The sequence below is a fragment of the Pezoporus occidentalis genome, unplaced genomic scaffold (genome assembly GCF_034315485.1).
Source record: "Pezoporus occidentalis ecotype Australia unplaced genomic scaffold, CSIRO_AGI_Poc_V1 ctg124, whole genome shotgun sequence".
In the NCBI taxonomy this organism is placed as follows: Eukaryota; Metazoa; Chordata; class Aves; order Psittaciformes; family Psittacidae; genus Pezoporus; species Pezoporus occidentalis.
The window spans coordinates 2,904,294-2,910,991 of NW_026913038.1; the positions used below are offsets into that span (position 1 = coordinate 2,904,294).

Here is a 6,698-nt window from a genome sequence, read left to right on the forward strand (position 1 = left end):
ATACCGGTTTCAAGTCTGTGACCTGCAGTTTCCCAAAAAGACTCTGGCAGCTGGACAGTCAGTGTTGAGGCTGCTGTGCCCATTCTCCATCATATTCCCCAACCCAAGGGTGAGAGAGGTTGACACAGAGCCATGCTACACCACCAGCAGCTGCATCCTTCTCCAGGCTGCCAGTGCTCTGCATCCCTGGAATGGGGTCTGCTCCATGGCCACTACATATCTGAGTCAGGGACAGCCCATTTTCCACTTGGGATGAAACACCTCATGTGTCACAGGAGACTGGGGAGAACCAATTCCTGCTGGGGACATTATACAATACACGCAGATGAAGCTCAGCAGAGACTCTCAGGGCACCCAGCAAAGCTGCTGGTGAAAGAAGACACAAAAACATAACCAGCATTTACCTCAGCCAATGTGCCATCAATTATCAGAATAAAAACTTCACTGAATATGGAGATTTGAAAAGGCAGAGGTTAGTCCCAGGAGGCAGCAGAAGACCATGGACACCCTGCCTGTGGTCTCATTCTGCACATTCCACCCTCCAGACAGCTCTGAACCACTTACCCAGAATCTAATTTATTCCTGTGGATTTTCAAGAAATATGAATCCTAAAACAAGATGTACTGAAAGTTCAGTACATGGCATTAAAGCTACTATCCGTAATGTCAATTCTGCCTCTCCAATTTATTCATTCTGCTTGTTATTATCATCTGCCTATAATCTACTCAAAAAACAATACCCTTATGATTTTTTCCATGCTTATTTATTTCCTCAGTCATTGAGTTGGTTTCCTGAGGCTATCAAAAAAATAAATATAAATATTTATATAAACACATCTCTATTTTGAAATTGTCCCTAACTACTTATAAATGCAATATGACCTCAACCAAAAATCAAAGCATATTTGGCACATGGGACCCACTCCTGCCTATGAAAATGGGTGTAGCTGAAATAGCCCCAGGAAAGAACTCACACAACATCATACACAGAATGCATTTAAATAAATATAGAGTCCAGTCTTAGCCCATAGAGAGGCAGAACTCCTAAGCAGGTAGTAGAAGAGCCATCTGAATGACATCACAGGGAGACATCTGTGCAGCAGCCAGATGTGCAGATTTAGTTGTGCAGTACAGCAGCACCAAGTTTGTTTATAGCTGGACAGGTGAAAGAATGGAAGAATTGGATTGCATTCATGGACACATTTCCAGAATAAAATCTGATTACACTAGGATAGAGAAGATGGCAAATATTATCTGAGGGTTTTTTCTCACAGAAAGCAGCATCCAGCAATTCTTCCATTTTGGGTTATAGATTTAAAGTAATTTAGAATAAGGAGAAAAAAACTCTTCAGAAATAATCCCTTTGCAGACATGAAAAACTACCATGTACGGTCCCATGCTGATGAGCCCAGCTATAATCCAGTCTTTGCTTTCTGCTGACTAGCTGTGCTCTCGTGGTTTATTATGTCAGCGGAACCCCTCAAAAGAATTATAGCCTTTTATTCAGCTCCGAACCATGTATTATTATGAATACTAAACTGGTTCAAATAGCCTATTGGTCCTGCTGTAACAAAGTCTTAAGTAATAACCTATCTCTTCGAAGAATGTGTTTTCGTTGGCATCAGATCCCACTGAAAGCAGGCATGCATGCTTGTGGATACACTGTGCACAATGTCCCTGGAGCAAGCACATGGCAATGTATAAACAACAGGACAGCGCTCCCGTCACCACAGCATTGCAAAATCAAAGGCTTCCACAGCAAGCAAAAATCTATCGTAACAAAAACACACTAAATGATGCTCAGAACAAATACGGATATGAGTGATGCAGCAACATGCCCATCATAGTGGCAAACTGCAAGCTATTTGTGATAAATAGTAATTAAAGGTATTAATGAAGTTGATTTGAAAATAGCTGCTAGGATCAGCCCTGCAAAAGGAGAGGCTGAGGCAGGTTCCTGCATGCAGGTGGTCCTAGTGGAGTCAATAGACCCTGTGAGAGCGGCAGGACTTTAATTTGTATTTTAAAAGTTGCCTGTTCCAGTATTGGTAACTGCTCATCCAACGCCCACAAAGCAGCAGGACCAAGGCTCTGCTTGCTGCATTGAGCCTTGGCTTTTCTACGTGCTGGCTGCAAGTCCTGTTCATGACTCTTAAGATTTGAGGAATCTTTTTAGTCACAACTCTTTGGGCTTGACAATTAACTATTCACTGAAAAGGCAGGGGGTTATGTGAACTTAAATTCACAGTACCTATTATTCCACAGGAAGAATACAAACCCATAAACTCCGTCATGGATGTCACAAACGCAAGTATCTCGAAGCCAACATGATTTACAGGCTGTGCTGTGTCAGAGCATCTGCCTAGATCCCATGCAAATGAAATGAGAGATCCATGCCATGAGAACAGTTAGACCTATGGGTTAGCTCTTGTCATATCTGCACTGAGAAGTCCCAAAGCAGTGGTAAAACCATCTGTAAGTACAAAGTGAAATGTGGTTATGAAAAGTCAATGAGAGACTCTGATGAGACCGTAGATGTGATTTCTGTCTCATTGATCTGACACACTCTGCATTGAATTTGTTGGGTTCAACATGAAAACAAAACCAGACCCTTAATCTCAGCATCAGCTGTTGCCTGAAGTGAATCAGTGGAGAGAAAGCATAGGAGAGGCAGGCAAACTACCCCTTCAATTTGTGTTTGCCGGTGTCCACATGGCCATTCACAGGAGAGCCAGATTCATTTTCAGTCTGAGGTCAGTCCAAATGAGGACCAGGACAGGCAATTTAAGAGCATTATATTATTTGGACACTGATTCTGGAATCATTGTACTCTGCAGAGTCGTACTTTGTGGGTGGTGACTACGGTGCTATAATTACCACTATAATTGCACTGGCATGTTTCCTTCTTGGCGAGCCCCATGGAATTACAATCCCGTTACCTGACCTGGGTTTCTGATAGTCCTAGCACGATGGGCTATAGCTTTTCAGTTTTTTGGCCTGGCCACAAGCTGGTAGGGTAAGTATGAATCGTAAGGCCAGGAATGTTGAGTCCACTTTGACTGCAAGTATCACCTGCGGCTTCTTCAGGAGGTGAGGTGGAGGAGGAGCCAGGGAACCAGAACATCGGAGGAATCTGGCACTGCAAAGGAGAAGGACACCGTGGGAGTAACAAATCTCACCCATCTTTAACTTCTGCCTCATGTAACTGCACCATAAACACATATAAGATGTGTGTATCTGACAACTATGCAGCCATGACACTTAATTATTCACATTGGGCTTTGGCATTAATATCGTAGTGGTCATTCTCATCTCTCCTACAGCTGTTGCTTCAGGATTTGGTGGTTCAAAGGCACAAAAACATCTTGCATTGCAGGTGGAACCCAGCTCATCTCCAAGTTTGATCCTACCTGGAATGAAGCACATGTTAACCTTGAATCACGTAAATAGAGGAAGACACTTTATATATCAGGTGATCTTCAGATGAGGGACCCAGGTAACTCCTTATTGCTTTATAAAAAAACATGGTTTTCCCAAAATCAAACACAATTTCTGCAGAAGAGCTGTGATGAGTTTCCATACTCCTCCAAGCAGGCTCTGACACGACAGCCCTTGGATGGGAGACGGAAATGACTGTGTCCCAGCAGGCCATTGTCTGGATGAAACCAGAGACTCCACTGCAAATCTTTTGCAGATTCTTTGTAACACACAGGGGGATTTGGTTTTGGTGACTTTGCTCTAAAATTCTCTAAATCAAAGCTTCTTCTTGAAACTCTTTTCTCTGGTTTCTGCTGTATTTTTCTCCCTGCTGATTTGGAGTCCGACCTGCGAATATGGGGGTTACAGGATGTTCAGCACCTCTCTGCGTCAAGCCGCAGCTGACTGAGGTAGCCACTTCACTCAAGGCAATTATTTGAGTTCTTCTGAGAGCCTCTTGACAGTAGGTAAAGATTGTTTCAGCTTGTGGGAGTGCCAGCTAGAACCCTTTATAACCTGAGTGACATGTAATGTCATAAAAACTCCTGCTAAAACTCACTCTGTCCTTTCAAGATGGCAATTTTGATGTCAATGCCTGTCTTTTCAAACATCAGATAGCAGCTCATCTGAATAAGAACTGGCAAGTCACAGATTGCCTACAAGTATCTCCTACCAAGAGTCCCTTCTGCGCACTGTTTTAGCTAAGAATGTAACTCAGCATGTTTTGCAGATCTCTTTCCCATTCTCTCAGGGGTGGGGGGGAATGCACTGATGTGAGAAAAGGGGAGAAATAGATGTTTTAGCCAATGCTCTTATCTGATGACTAAGCAGATTGCAGTCTGATATGTCTCAATCTGAACAGTCACATTTTGACAACCCTTTTGCACATAATCGCCAGCAGAGCTTCCATTTTGCTTTAGCTAGTGCAGTAGTCACAGAAATCATGACTGTTTGGCATTATCTGCCTTATATTAGTTGTAATCACATCGCATTTTTGTTTATATCCACAAGTAATAAAAACCATGCATATCTTTAGTTTGACTTAAAGAATAAAGCAAATACATAACTCTGGCAAATTGCTTGGAATTATAGTTTAGAGGCATCTGGTTCAGATATTCCCTAGTAAATTGTTGGCACTGACATTGCCACTTTTTGTTTTTTTATTAGTATTTGAACCAAAATGTTCTCAGAAACATGTGTTTTTCATCCAACTTCCATGTAATCCATTTTATGAAGGCCGCAAAGCTTACAAAGTTTGAAACTTAAACTACCTGGGCAGAAGGGATTGTTTCTGGACACTCATTACACAGCTGATTAACTGAGGGATAAACAATCCTGGCATGCAAGCTAGCGTGTCTGTTGGTTTGGCTTTTTGTCTCAAGGAGTTGTCTTTCTCAAAATACTTCCCCAGGTACAATGTGTACATTCCAGCCTGTTTTGCTCACAAATTACATACCTGTCTTTTATGTCAAGTCCAATACAGTTGCACCAGATTTTCTTATTCCACATAAAAAGTAACCAATTACTTGACTAAATACCTGTTTTAAAAATATCACAGAGCGGTTTCCTGCTGCTCTAAATACGAAAATGTTTGGCAGGGTTTCTGACACTTATAAATCTTTCAAATAGTTCATATTTTATCAAAGAAGCCAGACCATCTTTAAACGTGGTGCATAAGTCATTGAAACCCATTTCTCAAATACTTGATTTTTACACAAACAATGAAGAAAAAAAATAAGCCTGTATAATTTTAAATATGATTAGCTCTGACTTTTCTCACATTTCATTCTCGGCGGCTTTATTGTCAACTTCTGCTCATTCATCATAAAAACTACATTTACCAGAGATTCAAAAATACTAAATGAACGATGATGGGGAAAAGTGGCTTAAAATACAACCCTTTGAAGCTTCCCAGCAGACCTACATTTACTGAGCCTAACAGGTTCTCCAGTGTCAAATCCCATTTCAGTCACTGTCAGCAGCTTTCTTCGCACCATCCGAGAACCAACTTGTGGGAATTAAATCAACACGTTCCCAGAGCAAGTCCCACACCAGGAGGAACCAAGTCCAAGAGGCAGCTTCCTCTGCTCTCCCGACCACTTTCCCAGCAATGCTTTGCAGCTCTGGGCTGGCTTCGTAATGATGTGTCATTTGCAAGTCAGCACCTTGCACTAAGCCCTGAGGTGGGGAAATTACGCAGCAGAAGAGGCAACACTAAATTCCCCTGCCTTGCTTATTTTCTCAAGGCTGATGAAATCCCATTGTGCTGTTGGGGCTGCACAGCACAGCTTACTCCAACTCTACTGTGAAATGTGTTTAGTCACAGATAAAAAAAAAAACAGAATCCAGACCTCAGCACACCTTCCCCACAGCATCCTCTTCCCTTCTGAAGTCATCAGCCTCTCCATCCTTCATAACTGGGAGTGCTCGTTCTCTCCCTGTGCGCTGGAGCCTCTTGCACAGCATTCCTCAGCCTTTACCTGCCTGCAACGGCCTTGCAAGGACACAGCCCTGTTAATAAACATGAGAGTAGCTCATCTCCCTAAAAACCCCAAACAATTAAATGCTTCCCCTTTAAAGGCAGTTGCAAAACGCTCATGTTACTGCTTCATCATGCTACTGCTTTGTCATACAAAGTTTTAATCAAATTATGAAATCCTCTTAAAAAGTAAAACCTATGTATGTTAGCTAAAGGGAACTCAAAAGTGTATTCCTAAAAGCCAACAGTCATTCAAAACTGCTGGAAGTAGTTGTGGTCCTCTCCAAAGTGTTACTCCACAAACACGTCACCAAACGCCTCGCAACCGGACGCCATCCTGCAATCAGGCGCTGGTGTCCACGCAAGCTCCCTGCTGCTGGAGCAAAGCTGCAGGCACAGTGCCTAGGGATCCAGGCATCCCAAGTCTCCTGGAAACCAGCCTCTAAATCACTGGAATTGGTAACTATTCTATAAAATTACCTGGCACGCAGATTGGCCATCAATTGTGCTGCCAGGGAGCAAGTTATGCCACGCTCCAAAAGATGCCAAATTTGCTAGAGCATGACTTGTGTATCATGCGCATTTTCCCTGCCAGCACTCACCTTTAAAATGCAGGCACAGCTCATTGCCTTGCTAAGGAAGGGCTGAGTGGGATCAGATCCTCTAATCCCAGCAGCACCCTGATGAGTGACCTCGAGGGACAAAGGCAGGGAAAAATCCTACCATGCAGAGTCCACCCACCA

At 42.8% G+C, this 6,698-nt stretch overlaps 1 long non-coding RNA gene across 1 annotated transcript in view; it reads right to left on the reverse strand.

Annotated features, from left to right (window-relative positions):
• Window positions 1–6,698, reverse strand: part of LOC134158081 (uncharacterized) — a 203,428-nt gene extending 196,730 nt beyond the window's left edge. The window contains exon 1 of the long non-coding RNA XR_009962580.1: window positions 6,558–6,698. This is a non-coding gene — a long non-coding RNA (uncharacterized LOC134158081). The remainder of the gene's footprint in view (window positions 1–6,557) is intronic.